General features: G+C 35.4%; 1 long non-coding RNA gene across 3 annotated transcripts in view; it reads right to left on the reverse strand.

The window, feature by feature from the left end:
• Window positions 1-395: 395 nt before the first annotated feature.
• The window catches only part of LOC144293832 (uncharacterized), a 62,988-nt gene continuing 46,543 nt past the window's right edge, over window positions 396-16,840 (reverse strand). The window contains exons 3-4 of one of the 3 annotated variants that reach the window (XR_013361150.1): window positions 11,900-12,222; window positions 396-615 (exon numbers count right to left, since the gene is read on the reverse strand). This is a non-coding gene — a long non-coding RNA (uncharacterized LOC144293832). Of the gene's footprint in view, window positions 616-10,649; window positions 12,223-16,840 lie in introns of those variants that run through there. The other 2 variants (XR_013361149.1, XR_013361148.1) reach the window with 2 other exon arrangements.

Below are 16,840 nucleotides of genomic sequence, written 5' to 3' on the forward strand. Positions count from 1 at the left end.
GAATGTAAACTCAGGCTTACCCCAACATGTTATTATCTCAAGAATTTGTACAAATTAATGCCAAATTTGATGCCCCACATTTATCAACCTGTGGGGTGTGAAATGTCACTCCCCTCTAAAGGCCATAGTGTGGTGTAACTTTGTTCTGAAATCACACTGGGTATTTTATCAATTATAATAATAAAATAATGGTACTTCACCATTGTTATGGTATGTCCCCCCCCCTTTTATATCTAAGTACTTGGGTGTGTATTTATTTGGAACAAGAGAATTCTTTTCTACAACTATAGTATAGTTAGTAAAATCAGGAAATCTAACACTGACACAGTACTGTTCTACAATCCATTGTCCATATTCAAATTTAATCAGTTGTCCCAATGTCCTTTTGTCTGAAAATATCCCTTAAAAGATTTTTTTTTCTGGTCTAGGTATTTGTCATACCTTCTTAGATTCCTTTTATATGGAACAGTTCCTTAAATTTCCTTTGTTTTCTTGACAGGGATTTTTTTTTTTTTTCAAAGGGGTAGTCAGTTATTTTTGTGGAGCATCCCTCAGCTTGGGTCTGTCTGATTTTCCTCATGATCACATTCAGGTTGTGGATTTTTGGCATGAATACTGAAAAAAAAAAAAAGAATACTGCAAAAATAGAGAAATGCAAATAAAAACACAATGAGATATCTCCTCACACCTGTCAATGGCTAAAATCAACAATATAAGTACCTACAGGTCCTGACAAGGATGTGGAGAAAAAAACTATTTGCACTGTTGGTGGAAATGCAGAATGGAACAGCTTCTATGGGAGAGAGTATGGAAGTTCCTCAAAAAATAAAAAATAGAACTACTATATGAACCAGTAATCACACTCCTGAGTATTTACTCAAAGAATACTAAAACACTTATTTTAAAGGATATATGCGCTGCTATATTTATTGCAGCATTATTTATAATAGCCAAGTTATGGAAGCAGCCCAAATGTCCATCAGTAGATGAAAAGATAAAGAAGATGTAGTATATACAATGGAATATTACTCAGCCATAAAAGTAATTAAATCATGCTGTTTGCAATGACATGGTTGTATCTAGACAGCATAATGCTAAGTGAAATAAATCAGTAAGAGAAAGATAAATACTATATGACTTCACTCATATGTGGTATAAAAAAACAAAACAAATGAACAAAGGAAAAATAGAGACAAACCAAAAATAGACACTTAACTATAGTGAGCAAAAAATGGTTACCAGAGGGGAGATGGAGTTGGGATGGGTGAAATAGATGAAGGGGATAAAGAGTACACTTACTCTGACAAGTACCGAGTAATGTATAAAATTGTTGAATCGTTATATTGTATGCCTGAAAGTAATATAACACCATATGTAAATTATACTAGAGTTAAAATTTAAAAATAAATAATAAATAAATAATAAACTCATAGAGTTGGCAATTTTGAAAGACAAATTAAAAAAAATGGGTTTGCACATGCAATTGGATATCTATGTGAAAAAAATTAACTTCAAATTTACCTTACTCCATAGACACAATTAACTTGAAGTGGATCATACTTAAATGTAAAATTATAAACATAAAACTTATGGAAGAATACGTAGGAGAGAATATTCATTGCCTTGGGATGGAAAAGTTTTCTTACATAGGGCTGAAAATGCTGTAACTATAAAAGACAACATTAAAAAATTGGACTTCATCAAAATTTCACTCATATGGAATTTAAGAAACAAAACAGATGAACGTATGAGAAAGAAAAAAAAAGTGAAGCAAACCATAAGAGGCTCTATCATGGAGAACAAACTGAGGGTTGATGGAGGAAGGTGGGGGTGGGGATGGACTAAATTGGTGATGGGTATTAAGGAGGGCTCTTGTGATGAGCCTTCAGTGTTGTATGTAAGTGATAAATCACTAAAATCTATACCTGAAGCCAATTTTACCATATATGTTAACTAAGAATTAATTTATTTTCAAAGATTTATTTATTTATTCATGAGAGACACACAGAGAAAGGCAGAGACATAGGTAGAGGGAGAAGCAGGCTCCCTGCAGGGAGCCGGATGAGGGGACTCCATCCCAGGACCCCAGGATCATGACCTGAGCCAAAAGCATATGCTCAGCCACTGAGCCACCCAAGTGGCCCCCAAGCTTCATTATATGATTTAGGCCTCTGAGCATGACTGTATAGAATCTTCCCTAGGTAGATAGGAATTGCAAACCTTGTGGTTTTTATTAACTTATAAGAAACAGCCAGACTTTTTCACAAAATGGTTGGGCCATTTTAAATTGCCACCATCAATGTATGAAAGTTTTAGTTGTTTTCTATCTTTATCAACATTCGGTACTATTGATCCTTTAAAGTTTTGCTATCCTAGTGAGTGTGTGTTGATACTCCATTGTGGTTTTACTTTGTCTTTCCCTGCTGACTAATGAGGTTGAATCTTTTTATATGCTTCATGATCATTGTATATCTTCCTTGGTAAAGAGTCTTTTAAAGACTTTTTGCCCATTTTTATTGGGCTATTTGTTTCTTTATTCTTGAACTGTGAGAGTTCTCTATATATTCTGGATACAGATGCTTTATTACATATAATGTGCAAATACTTTGTCAGTTTTTGGTATTAAGTGATGCTGGCCACTAGCCAATCTATGGCTTATCGTTTTCATTACTTTAATGTTGTCTTTCAAATTTTTTGTTTTGTGATCAATCTAGCTAAAGATGTTTTTATCAGTCTTTTCAGAGTTCAGGTTTTTTATTTAATTGATTTTTTCTTTGTTGTTTCCTGTTGCATAATATAGAATTTAATTGGATCTTGTCCCTGTTTCCTGGAGAGAGACTCTAAATCCTTGGTTCTTCCCAAATAATAGGAGTATTTTTGTTATTCATGAGCCTCCTGACCATACCATAGGTTATACTAATGAGATGATTCCTGGTAGACCCCTAAGGCCTTCAGGGTGGGGGATAGCCATTTCAGAAAGACCAGCAACGTAATTAGAGGGTTGAGGGTTTGAGCTAGCCCAACATTCAAGGAGAGAAGGGAGGCTAAATATTGACCGTGTGGTCAATATTCAATCAATTATGCCTGCATAATAAAACCCCAATAGAAATTCTGTATGCCAAAGCTCAGTGGAATCTTCTGATTGGTAAAAACACTAATGTGCTGCGATGATGATTTACCCTGATCCCACCTGGAGAGATTGTGGAAGTTCTGTATTCAGGACCCTCCCAAACCTTGCTTTATGTGTCTCATTTGGCTGGTCCTGATTTGTAGCCTTTAAAATTATAATTATATATAGCATTTTCCAGAGTATAAGTCATTCTAATAAATTATCAAACCTGAGGTAGATTGTGGGAATCTGTAGAATTGATAGGAAGTGTGGGTGGCCTGAAGACTCCTGAAATGTGGTTGGAATCTGAGGTAAGAGCAGTCTTGTGAAACATGCTTTTAACCTGTGGAGTCTGACACCAATTCCAAGTGGTTAGTGTTATAATTGTATTACAGTATCCCAGCTGGTGCTGGAATATTTGTCATTTCATATATTATTAAAAGAATAATGTTTCTTCTAAGCATCATTTGGATTTATTATATTTTTATTATCATCCAATATTAAATACTTTCAAATTCCCCTTGTGATTTATTTTTTGACCTATGGACTATTTTAGAAGTTAGTTATTTATTTTCCAAAATAATACTTGGGGATATTCAAGTACTAATTTTGTTAACAATTTCCAATTTAATTACTTTTTTTTAATCAGAAAACTTATTATGTTTGTTTTCAATGCTGTAAAATTTTTGAGGCTTATTTTATGTCCCAACATGTCTGTCATGGTGAATTTTCCATGTGTTCGTTCTTTTTTGTTCTTCCTTTTTTTCCTCTTGACTTAAATTTTAAATCAAATTTTAAATTTTAGGTAGTTAACATATAGTGTGATATTGGTTTTTGGAATAGAATTCAGTGATTCATCACTTACATACAACTGTGTGCTACTCATAAAAAGTGCCCTCAATACCTCAATATCTAGCCTATCTCCCACCTACATCCCTCTACCAATCCCCAGTTTGTTCTCTATCTTTAAGAGTCTCTCATAGCTTGTTTTCCTCTCTCCTTTTTTAACTTTTCCCCTTTCCCATATATTCATCTGTTTTTCTTTCTTAAACTCCACATATGAGTGAGATCATATGGTATTTGTTTTTTTCTGATTTATTTCACTTAACATAATACACTCTCTAACTCTATCCATGTCATTGCAAATGGCAAGATTTCATTTTTTGATGGTTAAGTAATATTCCATTGTGTATATATATACCACATCTTTATCCATTCATCAGTTCATGGACATCTGGGCTCTCTCTCTCCATAGTTTGGCTATAGTTGAAATGCTCAAGGTGCATGTATCCGTTTGAATCTGTTTTTTTTTTCTTTTTTTTAATCCTTGGGTAAATACCTAGAGCAATTGCTGGATCATAGGATAGCTCTATTTTTTTTTTTTTAATTTTCTTTAATTTTTATTTATTTATGATAGTCACACAGAGAGAGAGAGAGGCAGAGACATAGGCAGAGGGAGAAGCAGGCTCCATGCACCGGGAGCCTGATGTGGGATTCGATCCCGGGTCTCCAGGATCGCGCCCTGGGCCAAAGGCAGGCGCCAAACCGCTGCGCCACCCAGGGGTCCCCGGATAGCTCTATTTTTAACTTTCCAAGCCCCTTCAGAGTGGCTGCACCAGTTTGTATCCCACCAACAGTGCAAGAGGGTTCCCTTTTTCCCCACATCCTTGCCAACACCTGTTGTTTCTGTGTTGTTAATTTATTAACTTCTTATTCTTAATTTTAGCAATTCTGACAGGTGTGAGGTGGTATCGCATTATGGTTTTGATTTGTATTCCCCTGATGATGAGTGATGTTGTAGCCATCTGGATGGTGTTTTTGGAAAAGCATCTATTCATGTCTTCTGCCCATTTCTTGACTGGGTTATTTGGTTTTGGGTGTTGAGTTTGATAAGGTGTTAGTACCTAAAATCTGTAAAGAACTTATCAGATATGTTATTTGCAAATATCTTCTCCCATGCTGTAGGCTACCTTTTAGTTTTTTTGATTGTTTCCTTAACTGTGCAGAAGCTTTTTATCTTGATGAAGTACCAATAGTTCATTTTTGGTTTTATTTCCCTTGCCTGTGGTGACATGTCTAGTAGGATATTGCTACAGCCAAGGTCAAAAAGGTTTCTGTCTGTGTTCTCTAGGATTTTGATGGTTTCCTGTCTCACATTTTGGTCTTTCATCCATTTTTATTTATTTTATTTATTTTATTTTTATTTTTTTAAATTTTTTGATCATTAAAGTTCTTTTTATTTTTTATTTTTTGGATATTTTTTTATTGGAGCTCGATTTGCCAACATATAGCATAACACCCAGTGCTTATCCCGCTAAGTGCCTTCCTCAGTGCCCATCACCCAGTCACCCCAACCCCTCACCTACTTCCCTTTCCACTACCCCTTGTTCATTTCCCAGAGTTAGGAGTCTCTCATGTTCTGTCACCCTCGCTGATATTTCCCACTCATTTTCTCTACTTTCCCCTTTATTCCCTTTCACTATTTTTTATATTCCCCAAATGAATGAGAACATATAATGATTGTCCTTTTCCGATTGACTTACTTCACTCAGCATAATTCCCTCCAGGTCTATCCACGTTGAAGCAAATGGTGGGTATTTGTCGTTTCTAATGGCTGAGTAATATTCCATTGTATACATACACCACATCTTCTTTATCCATTCATTTTTCGATGGACACCGAGGCTCCTTCCACAGTTTGGCTATTGTGGACATTGCTGTTACAAACATCGGGGTGCAGGTGTCCCAGCATTTCACTGTACCTGTATCATTGGGGTAAATCCCCAGCAGTGCAATTGCTGGGTCATAGGGTAGTTCTATTTTTAACTCTTTGAGGAACCTCCACACAGTTTTCCAGAGTGGCTGTACCAGTTCACATTCCCACCAACAGTGCAAGAGTGTTCCCCTTTTAAATTTATTTTTATGTATAGTATAAGAAAGTGGTCCAGTTTCATTCTTCATCATGTTGCTGTCCAGTTTTCCCAAAACCATTTGTTGAAGAGACTGTTTAGTTTCTGTTGGATATCCTTTCCTGCTTTGTCAAAGATTAGTTGGCAAAAAAAAAAAAAAGATTAGTTGGCCATTAAGGTTAGTTGTGGGTCCATTTCTGGGTTCTCTGTTCTGTTCCATTGATCTGTGTGTCTGTTTTACTGCCAGTACCATACTATTTTGATGACTACAGCTTTGTAATATAGCTTGAAATCTGATATTGTGATGCCTCTGGTTTTTTCTTTTTTAGAATTGCTTTGGCTATTTGGGGTCTTTTGTCCACGTGCTCCTTAAAATAATGTATATTCTGATGTTGGTGCATAGAATGTTCTACAAATGTCAATTAGGTCAATTTATTGATAGTGCTATTCAACTCTTCTATATTCTTACAGATCAGAGTCTTGATTTACTTTTTTTTTTTTTAGTCTTATTTCTTCCTACTTCAATTTGGGTAGTTTCTATTTCTGTGTCTTCAGGTTCACTGACCTTTTCTTCTATATTTTCTAATCAGCTATTAATTGTATTTAATTTTAAATTCAGATACTGTTTTTCAGCTCCAGAAGTTCCATTTGACACTTTTTAAACATCTTCCATTTCTCATTATGCTTTCCCCCTTTAAGTCTTTGATTGTATTTATAATATTTATATTTATAATAACTGTAGTAAAGTATTTTTCCCTATTATTTCAAGGTCTGCTTATTGATTGTTTTCTCCCTCTTTTGGATGATGTTTTCTTGCTTCTTCACACATCTGGTATCTCTTAGATGCTGGACATTAGGGATATTAATTTTGTTGGTCTGGATTTTGTTATCTTTTTTTAAAGAGGGTTGATTTTTATTTAAGCTGGCAATTGATTTATTTGTGATTCATTTTGATCTTTTGAAGTCTATTAAAGCATTTTGGAGTAGTTATAAAATATCCTTCACTCTGAGACTAAATTTCTCCCCTAGTAACAAAGTGTGATCTGTCTGGAGTCTTTATGCACTGGGAATTCAACAAAGTCTCTTCACTTTAGCTGGTCAGAACTTGAACAGATATTAGCCCTACATGAGCTCTGGGAGTTCTTACAACTCCCTGGTAGTTTTTTGTCCAACTTTGTAAAATTTCATTCTATCTATGACAGGTTAGTATTAAGCAACATTCAAGGGGACCCACAATGGTGATTTCTGGAGTTCTTTCTTTCTGTATTCCTTTCCAGTATTCTTCATACATTCCAACTGCCTCAGGCATTCTCAACTTCAGTCTTCTCAACTCACAGTCATTATTAGGCTCTGCTGTGTTCCCCCTCCCTGCATCACAGTCCAGAAAATGCCTCTAGGTTGATCAGAAGGATCACTTTGTGTCTTTTCTTTCGGGAATCAAAGTCCTGTATTACCTGTTGTCCAAATTCTGAAACAAATTTTTTTTTTGTCTATTTTTTCACTGAATGAGAGCATGTCCTGTATAAGTCTATCATGTTCAGAAGCAGAAGAATATATGAAAGTTTTAATTATACAATTAATTTTTAATAGAAATAGGTCTATTCAGAATTTCTATTTTCATGCCAATTTTGACAATATTGGCTTCCTGTGTAATATTTTTATCTTTGATTTTTCCCTAAATAGTTCTTCTGAAAGCTTGGTTTTCATTTGTTGTTGCCAAAACCTTTAATGCCTTCCCTTTGTTCTCAGTGTAATCTTCTATACCTTCAGCTGCTATTCAATATCTTCAATCATCTGGTACTAAACATTGGATTAATCACTACTCTTTGTAGATGGTTTAAAAAACTTTTAGGGCAGCCCCAGTGGCTCAGCGGTTTAGTGCCACCTTCAGTCCAGGCCATGATCCCAGAGAACTGGGGATCGAGTTCCATGTTGGAGCCCTGCATGGAGCCTGCTTCTCCCTCTGCCTGTGTCTCTGCCTCTCTCTCTCTTTCTCTCTGAGTCTTTATGAATGAATGAATGAATGAATGAATGAATGAATGAATAAATAAATAAATCTTTAAAAAATTTTAATAAAAATGAACTTGTCATAATCATATCAATAACTTCTCTGCATTTCAATAGCTTTTATTTTCCTTTTTTTCTTTTTTTTAAGGGAATGTATTGTTTTTTGTTATTTTTTATAATAAATTTATTTTTTATTGGTGTCCAATTTACCAACATACAGAGTAACACCCAGCGCTCATCCCGTCAAGTGCCCCCCTCAGTGCCCGTCACCCATTCACCCCCACTCCCCCTCCCTCCTCACCTTCCACCACCCCTAGTTCATTTCCCAGAGTTAGGAGTCTTTATGTTCTGTCTCCCTTTCTGATATTTCCCAGGCATTTCTTCTGCCTTCCCTTATATTCCCTTTCACTATTATTTATATTCCCCAAATGAATGAGAACATATAATGTTTGTCCTTCTCCGATTGACTTACTTCACTCAGCATAATATCCTCCAGTTCCATCCACATTGAAGCAAATGGTGGGTATTTGTCATTTCTAATGGCTGAGGAATATTCCATTGTATACATAAACCACATCTCCATTTATCCATTCATCTTTCGATGGACACCGAGGCTTCTTCCACAGTTTGGCTATTGTGGACGTTGCTGCTAGAAACATCGGGGTGCAGGTGTCCCGGCGTTTCATTGCATCTGTATCTTTGGGGTAAATCCCCAACAGTGCAATTGCTGGGTCATAGGGCAGGTCTATTTTTAGCTCTTTGAGGAACCTCCACACAGTTTTCCAGAGTGGCTGCACCAGTTCACATTACCACCAACAGTGTAAGAGGGTTCCCTTTTCTCTGCATCCTCTCCAACATTTGTGGTTTCCTGCCTTGTTAATTTTCCCCCATTCTCACTGGTGTGAGGTGGTGTCTCATTGTAGTTTTGATTTGTATTTCCCTGATGGCAAGTGATGCAGAGCATTTTCTCATGTGCATGTTGGCCATGTCTATGTCTTCCTCTGTGAGATTTCTGTTCATGTCTTTTGCCCATTTCATGATTGGATTGTTTGTTTCTTTTAAAACACACATCTATATCCTATATATGATACATCTTATATAGTGTACCTTTACTAGCAAGATCAATCTTCCTTGTTCTTAGGAAAACCTAGTGCCTTATACTGTACCTGGATATAGCAGGTATTCCATGACCATTTTCTTTTTCTGAGAGATGAGATCCTGGACCTTTGAAAAAAAGGGGCTTATAAGTATGAAGGCGTAGTGGAAAGGTTAGAATGGAAGAAACAACTGTAGGCAATGGCCGAAGATATACCATTGCCTCTTCACAGTTTTTCCAAAGGTCAGTATTTCTGTTCCAGGTTGTGCCTTTGCAGTAGTTCATTGTTTAATGCCATCACTCTGGAAACTGAGTCATGCAGCGTGAAAAGAATGCAAAAAACCCACAATCATTTTGTGATCATTTACATTCTGGCTGGGAGTCGAAACATATACATATAAACATGAATGTTCCATTTATTTTGTTCAGCCACCTTTCCTCTATCTCTTTCTTCCTCTTCTCATAGGCTGCTTTTAATTTTGGTAGAGTGCTGAGTTAAATATCATCTGGCTGACAACCCAAGACCATTTATCTTAGACATTGAAAGAATGATGAAAAAGTCATTTAACCTTTCATAAGAAGGTTTTGCATAGAAAAAGAGTCATCTTACTTAATATGGAAACTTTTTCACTAAATTTAATAAATTGGTTTATAGTCTCAATAATTTAGGAAACTTCAGCCACATCATCCAAATCATTATAAAAAAGAGACATTTTAGTGTTTTGTTGACTAAGTGCCATGAGCTGTATGATTTAAAACTCATACATCAAGTTCAATAACATGCAAGTGAAATGTTAATCAATTTTGTGTAAATTCACCTGGATGGTGAGCACATATCATGTCTTGATGACTGTGATAAGGGGCGGTCCTAGTCACAGGATGGGAGAAAACCAAAAAAGTCCTGATGTTGGCTCAAGTGAGTCTTCATGAAGTGCTATTTAAATTAAGCTATCTGCACAAATGAGACACTCTTTTCTAGCACCTCTATTGTCCTAAAGCAGATTAGGAGAGAAGCAGGACATTGTTGTTTGTACTTAATCCTTTTCAAGTCAGAGACTTCATTCAGCCTGGAGCCAGACACCCAAGTCAGACTGGAGACAGACATTAAGGCTGTGATGGAAGGAGGATAATGCATTTTGTTTGTTACCTAATCTCATACACCAGTTTAGGCACACACCTTCTCCCCACTAAATCATTTGTTTGGAGAGTTCAGGAAATGAAGCTTGGGCCATGCACAGAAAGATGTCTAGTAAATGCTTGTTAGACAATGTAGAGTTATCTAACGTATCATTTTTGTTCACTTGGTATAGCTGAAACTCCATTGTCCTTGTTCACTCATAGACATAAAATTCTTAAGGCTTGTGCTCACTGACTTTCTACACTAACACCTATACATAAGCACCCTCATAATAACTTCTTTGAAAGTAATGATGAATTTGGTCAAGAAATTAATTCTTTGTTGATTGGCTCTCTGGAAGTTGACATAATTAGATCATCATGTTTTTACAATAATCAATGAGTGCTTGAACTAGGATGTTGAGTTTCTTTTTAATTTATTTGGTAACATAGCATATGTATGTACAGTGCTAGAATAACCATCATTGTGGATGTTTTATGGTAAAACAAGCAGGCAGAGTCAAAGGGATTTTTTTTGGACCCAGAGTCAAAGATGATCTTTAATTTTCAGTCCTTAAATATTAAACTTGACATCACCTTTGATAATAAAATTTGTTGTCACAACATATATCAATGTGTGTTTGAATTTGGAAATAACATGTCTCATAGACTCAGAGAGAGGGGAGAGGGATAGAATGTATATAAATCACTGAGCAGGTCATCTAGTGTATACCCATTCCTCCAACAAAAAAAATATATCGAATGTCTGTAACATAATAAATAAAGTAAAACAAGTTCCTGCCATTGGGGGTAGGGTGGGAAGAGAAATTAGAAAGAAATAAGTAAGTATGTAGCATATCATGTGGTCATACAAACAAAAGAGAAATCAAAGTAGGGAAATAGAGGTGAGGAGTATCAGGTGGTTTCAGGCAAAGATTCACTATATGGGATGGTCAGGGAGGGCTTCACTGACAGTGTGATGTCTGAACAGACATAAAGAAAGTAAAGGAGAGAGGCATGTGGATATATGGAGGAAAAGCATTCTGGAAAAAGGAAACAGCAAGTATAAAACCCCACACTGGCAGCATGCCTGGTACGTTGGGGAATAGCAAGGAACCTGTAGCATAGTAAATTAGGAGCTGGGGAGATGTGAGAGATGAATTAGAAAATCACTGGGGGCCAAATTATAGGCATTTTAGCTTTCACTTTGAATGAAATAGGTAGCCATTATTGTATTAGGGGCAAAGGAATGACATGATGGGATTTACATATTAAAAAGGTAGAGAATCATCAATATATATGGGTTTCTGTAGTAGTACTGTCATCTGTGATATAATGGCTGGAGTTCTAGACTCACAGTTGGAACACCAAGATTGCAATTGTAGTCTCTCCTTAACCCTCAGGAAACTCTTCACATTTTCAGAATATCCATTTCTTAAGGGAAACAAAGGTGAAAATACCACTCACTCAGAGACTCTGAAAATTACCTGAGAGTGTATGATATACAAGATGCTTTAAGTGAAAAGCAGCCTATGAAGTCGGGTATAAAACATAATCTTAATTTTACAAAATAAATATCCTAGCATGTTGTAACAAAAGTAACCAATTTAATAAGCTAAGAATAACAATGGAAAATGACTTATATCTGATTCATGATATTTACCAATTATTATCATTTCTTTCTTCACACATTTTTTGTGTCTTCCAGATTTTCTCATTGAACATGTATTAAAAAAAACCCAACTAGATAAAATGTTTTAAATAAGCATAAAGGTAGTTGATAAATACCAAAGTTCTTATTTCAATAAAAAATAGTGAATGCAAAACTGTTAGGAATTCTCAAGAAATATGCAAAAGTGAGGTATAATCAGAAGAATGGTGCTAATAATTCTTCCCTTCTCCAGCTTCTCTTGAAAGTCGATTTCAAGGATAAGATACTGTAGGCAGATGACCAAAGGGAGAATTTGAACAAAGGGTCCAGGATTCCTGAAATGAAAGGAGCAGAATTCCAGCTTTTGAAGACTTTTTTTAGACAGAACAATAAGCTATGTTGGGAACAGTCTGGGGTTTCCCAAGAAACTGTGCTTACAAAGGATATAGAAGCAAAGGCTACTGGAAAAGTCAAGCGTCCATACAATCTTTCGCCTCTCCCTTACTTTCCATCTTCAAGATGACTCAAAATTAGTGCCTTTTATCCTGGCACATAAGGCTTTATATAAGCTGTCGCCTGCCACCTCCTCTGTCTCATTTTCTATGCTTTCTCTACTTCTCTCATCATGTTCCAGACACTCAAGTCTTCTGTTCTCTGACTGAAAGTTTGTTCCTGACTCAAGGTTTGTGCAGCAACACTTCAGGCTGTCTCAAGTAGCTTGCCCATTGCATTATCACACTCTATCTTATCACCCTGATTATCTCTTTATATGTCATCACTTACTATTTTTAATATAGAATTTAATTTTTAGAGCTATTTTAGGTTTGCAGCAAAACTGAACAGAATGTAGAAGTTTCCCATATATCATTAGACACACACATATTGCCTCCTCCACCATCAACATCCCACACCAAAGCAATACATTTGTTATAATCAATGAACCAATATTGATACATCATTATCAAATAAAGTTCGTAGTTTACAGTTCACTTTATGAGTTTTTTCAAATGTATAATATCATATATCCACCATTATTATAGTATCATAAAGAGCAGTTTAACTGCCCTAAAAATCCTCTATGCTCCACCTATTCATCCCACTCTCTCCAAACTTCTGGCAACCACTGATAGCTTTTTTATTGTCTCCACGGTTTTGCCTTTTCTAGAATGTCATATAGTTGGAATCATACAGTATATAGCCTTTTTAGATTGGCTTCTTTCACTTAATAAAATGCATTTAAACTTCCTATATATCTTTTTGTGGCTTGTTTCTTTTTAGTACTGAATAATTTTCAGTGTCTGGATGTACCACAACTTATTTATGCATTCACTTGCTAAAGGATATTTTGGTTTCGTCCAGATTCTGGCAATTATCAATAAAGCTGCTGTAAACATTCATGTGCAGGTTTTTAGAGGGGCACACATTTTCAATTCATCTGGGTAAATAGCAAAGAGCATGATTTCTGGATTGTATGGTAAGCATATTTCAGATTTGTAAGAACCTACCCAGCTGTCTTACAAAGTGGAAGACCATTTCGCATTCCTACTAGCAATGAATGAGAGCTCCTGTTGCTCCACATCCTCACCATCATTTGGTATTGTCAGTGTTTTGGATTTTTGCTTTTCTAAAATCTGTATAGTAGTATCTTATTGTTTTAATTTGCAATTCTCTAATAACACATAGTGTTGGACATCTCTTCATATGTTTATTTGCCATCTGTATTTGCCAAATACAGATGGTCTTCTTTGATGAGGTCTCTGATCAAATCTTTTCCCAATTTTTTTATTAGGCTTTCATTTTATTGTTAATCTGTAAGGGTTCTTTGTGTATTTTAGTTAATAGTCCTTTATCAGATATATCTTTTGCAAATATTTTCTCCCAGTGTGTGGCTTATCTTCTTATTCTCTTGACAGTGTCTTTCATCATCTAATATTTTTGTGTCTAATTATTTATGAACACACTTCATGCTTCTCCCAGCAAGAATATAATCTCCACAACAACAGAGACTTTATTCGTGCCTGGCAAATAGGTAGTCAATAAATAGGTCTGAGGGAAAACAGAAGGTATTAGTCAAGGTTACTAAGTTTCAGTTATACAAAATGAGTAAGTCTTTGGTCATCAAGAAGATATGATCAAAAAAAAAAAAAAAAAAAAAAGAAGATATGATCTCCAGTTGATCCATAAACTGGACTCTGTAATTGGAGGCTCCCTACCCCCTACCCTGTCCATAGAATATGTGTTCCCCTTATCTTCCCTGTCCCTAGAAGCTGCTATAAGGATATAGTCTTCAGTTAGAAATGTGATGTTGAGGCAATCTGGACTGAATTTGTGACTGAATCCTGTTAAAACCTCCTGTGTATTGAACAAACCCATAAAAGACCTCTGTATGTAAACTTTTAAGATTCTGGTGCAGAAATCTACTCATCTTGCAGGTACCCAAGACAAGCCTTGTAAGTAAATTCCCTTGCTTATTAACCTGAAACCTAACAATCTGGAGTGGCCTGCCTCTTTCTTTGGTCTCTCCTTGCCCTTCACAAATGAGGGCTGGTTTCAGATTATACCTAGGAAGCTCCCAAGGAGTTTGTGAACCAATAGAACAAGAGATCTGTTGTACAACAGAAGAGACTATAGTTAATAACACTTCATTGAATACTTAAGAATGTGCTAAGAAGTTGCTCTCATGTTAAGTATTCCTATCACCCATGCATACATATGCACACTCACACACAAATAATAAAAAAGAGGTATAAAGAGGGCAAGTGAAAACTTTTAGAGGTGATAGATATGTTTATGGCATAGATTGTGGTGATACTTTCATGGATATATACTTATCTCTAAACTTATCAAGTTGAATAAATATACACAGCTTTTTGTATGTCAGTCATACCCCAATAAAGTGGTTTAGATAAATAAATAATGGATTTGAGTTGCTTTTTTTCCTTTTTTAATGTCTAGCTTATAAAGAGCTTTTTGGTTTCTCTTATGGAGATAATAGCAATAAAAACAAATCTACACACATATACATAGAAAGTCATGTAAACCATATTTATGCAAATTAATGTTTTACTGAGCAATTCATTTTTCAGGATAGTTCTCATGCATGTAATTACATGATTGTCATTTTTCAGAGCATTTCAATTCATTGAAAGATAACTGTCTATAAAAAGATACTAATCAAAAGAGTAAAAAAGCAGGCTGTTGCATTGGAGAAGATATTTGCACTACACATATTTCAGAAAGGTCTCATACGCAGACTATAAAACTCCTGCAAATGAAAAAAAAAAAAAAAAACTCAGACAACCCAATAGAAGAATGGGCAAAAACCCTGAACAAGCACTTCACTGAGCAAGTACTCCACTTCATTAGCCCTCAAAGCAATGCAAATTAAAACTACAATGTGATAATTTTAGTTGCCCATCTGGATGGCTAAACAATGGGAGATCGATCACACACAATGAGAGTGAGGATATGATACAGCCATTCCGGAAAACTGTTTAGCAATATCTACTAAAATTCTCACCTATCCTAGGACCCAGCAACTTTCACTTCTAGGTATAACCCCAGCAGAAATGTGCATGTGTGTTCAACCAGAGATGTACAAGAACATTTCAGAGCAGTACTATTTATTATTACAGTCAAAAGCTAGAGACAATCTCAATGTACATCAACATGGGTGAATGGTACAGTCACACAATGGACCACTGCATAAGAATGATAGTACAATATGAGCAAAAGAAACTAGATACTAATAAAACAAAAACAAAAATAAAAACGAAACCCCTCCACACTATAAGATTTTATTTATATGTAGTTCAAAACAATCAAAATTACTTCATAATGTTAGACACCAGGTTGATGGCTAGTAATTGTAAGGGAATATGAGGAGGTTTTTAGGGTGTTGGTAATATTCTCTTCTTTGATCTGGGTGCTAATGACTCAGGCATATTCACTTTGTAAAAATTCATTAAGCTTACACTTGGGCTTTTTGTACTATATATGTATATTACATGTTGGTAAAAAATTTATTTAAAAATATATTTAATGAACCGTCCACTCATGACCATCTTTCTTAGATAATTAAGCAGTCACCGTGGGATATCCTAGGATATTCTGTTGTAATTATGAGCATTGGTTACTAAAAATATCCTTGTGTGTGTGTGCATGTGTGTGTGCATGCGCATACCTTGGTGGGGGATACATCACATTGTGTTCTTTTTTTCCCAATGTATTTTTAAAATTGTTATACTCGATATCTTGTAATAGATACAGAATGCATATAAATACAAATTCTATGGCTTTAAGAGGGTGTTCTAGGAAGATTAAATCTCCTTCTTAATCCTGACCCTGAGACACCCAACTTCCTACCTTAGAAGCAACCTCTACCACTAGTTTATTGTGTGTCATTGCAGTTGGGGATACTACACAGGCATATATACATATATAGAGAGCTGCCATACTTCTTTTTAGTGGCTACATAATATTCCATTGTATATGGTATACTTTATTTAGCTAGATCCTTATTGATGAATATCTGGATTATTGCCAAATTTTTGCTATTTACAAAAAATGCATTTCAATAATTACCTAGTGCATGTCATATTTGGTGAATGCATATTTGCAGAATATTTGGAAAATAAATCTCCTGAATTAGAATTGCTGGGTCACTTCATTTGTATTATTAATCATAATTTATTGTTAATCAGTTTTATCAAATCATACTCCATATGGGTTGAATCAGTTTTTACTTTCACAAGAAACATAATTTTTCATAGGGGTTCCCTAATGCTCTAACACCATTTATTGAATAATTTTTCTCTCACTAGTTGGGAATGTTATGTTTATCAAATACTATGTTTCTATGTATATTTGAGTCTCTTTCTAGATGCAGCATTATGTTTTAATTGTTTTAATTATATATTTGAATATTTGGTGATGGTAACATTTCTTCAGATC

The sequence above is a fragment of the Canis aureus genome, chromosome 22, assembly GCF_053574225.1.
Source record: "Canis aureus isolate CA01 chromosome 22, VMU_Caureus_v.1.0, whole genome shotgun sequence".
Lineage (NCBI taxonomy): Eukaryota > Metazoa > Chordata > Mammalia > Carnivora > Canidae > Canis > Canis aureus.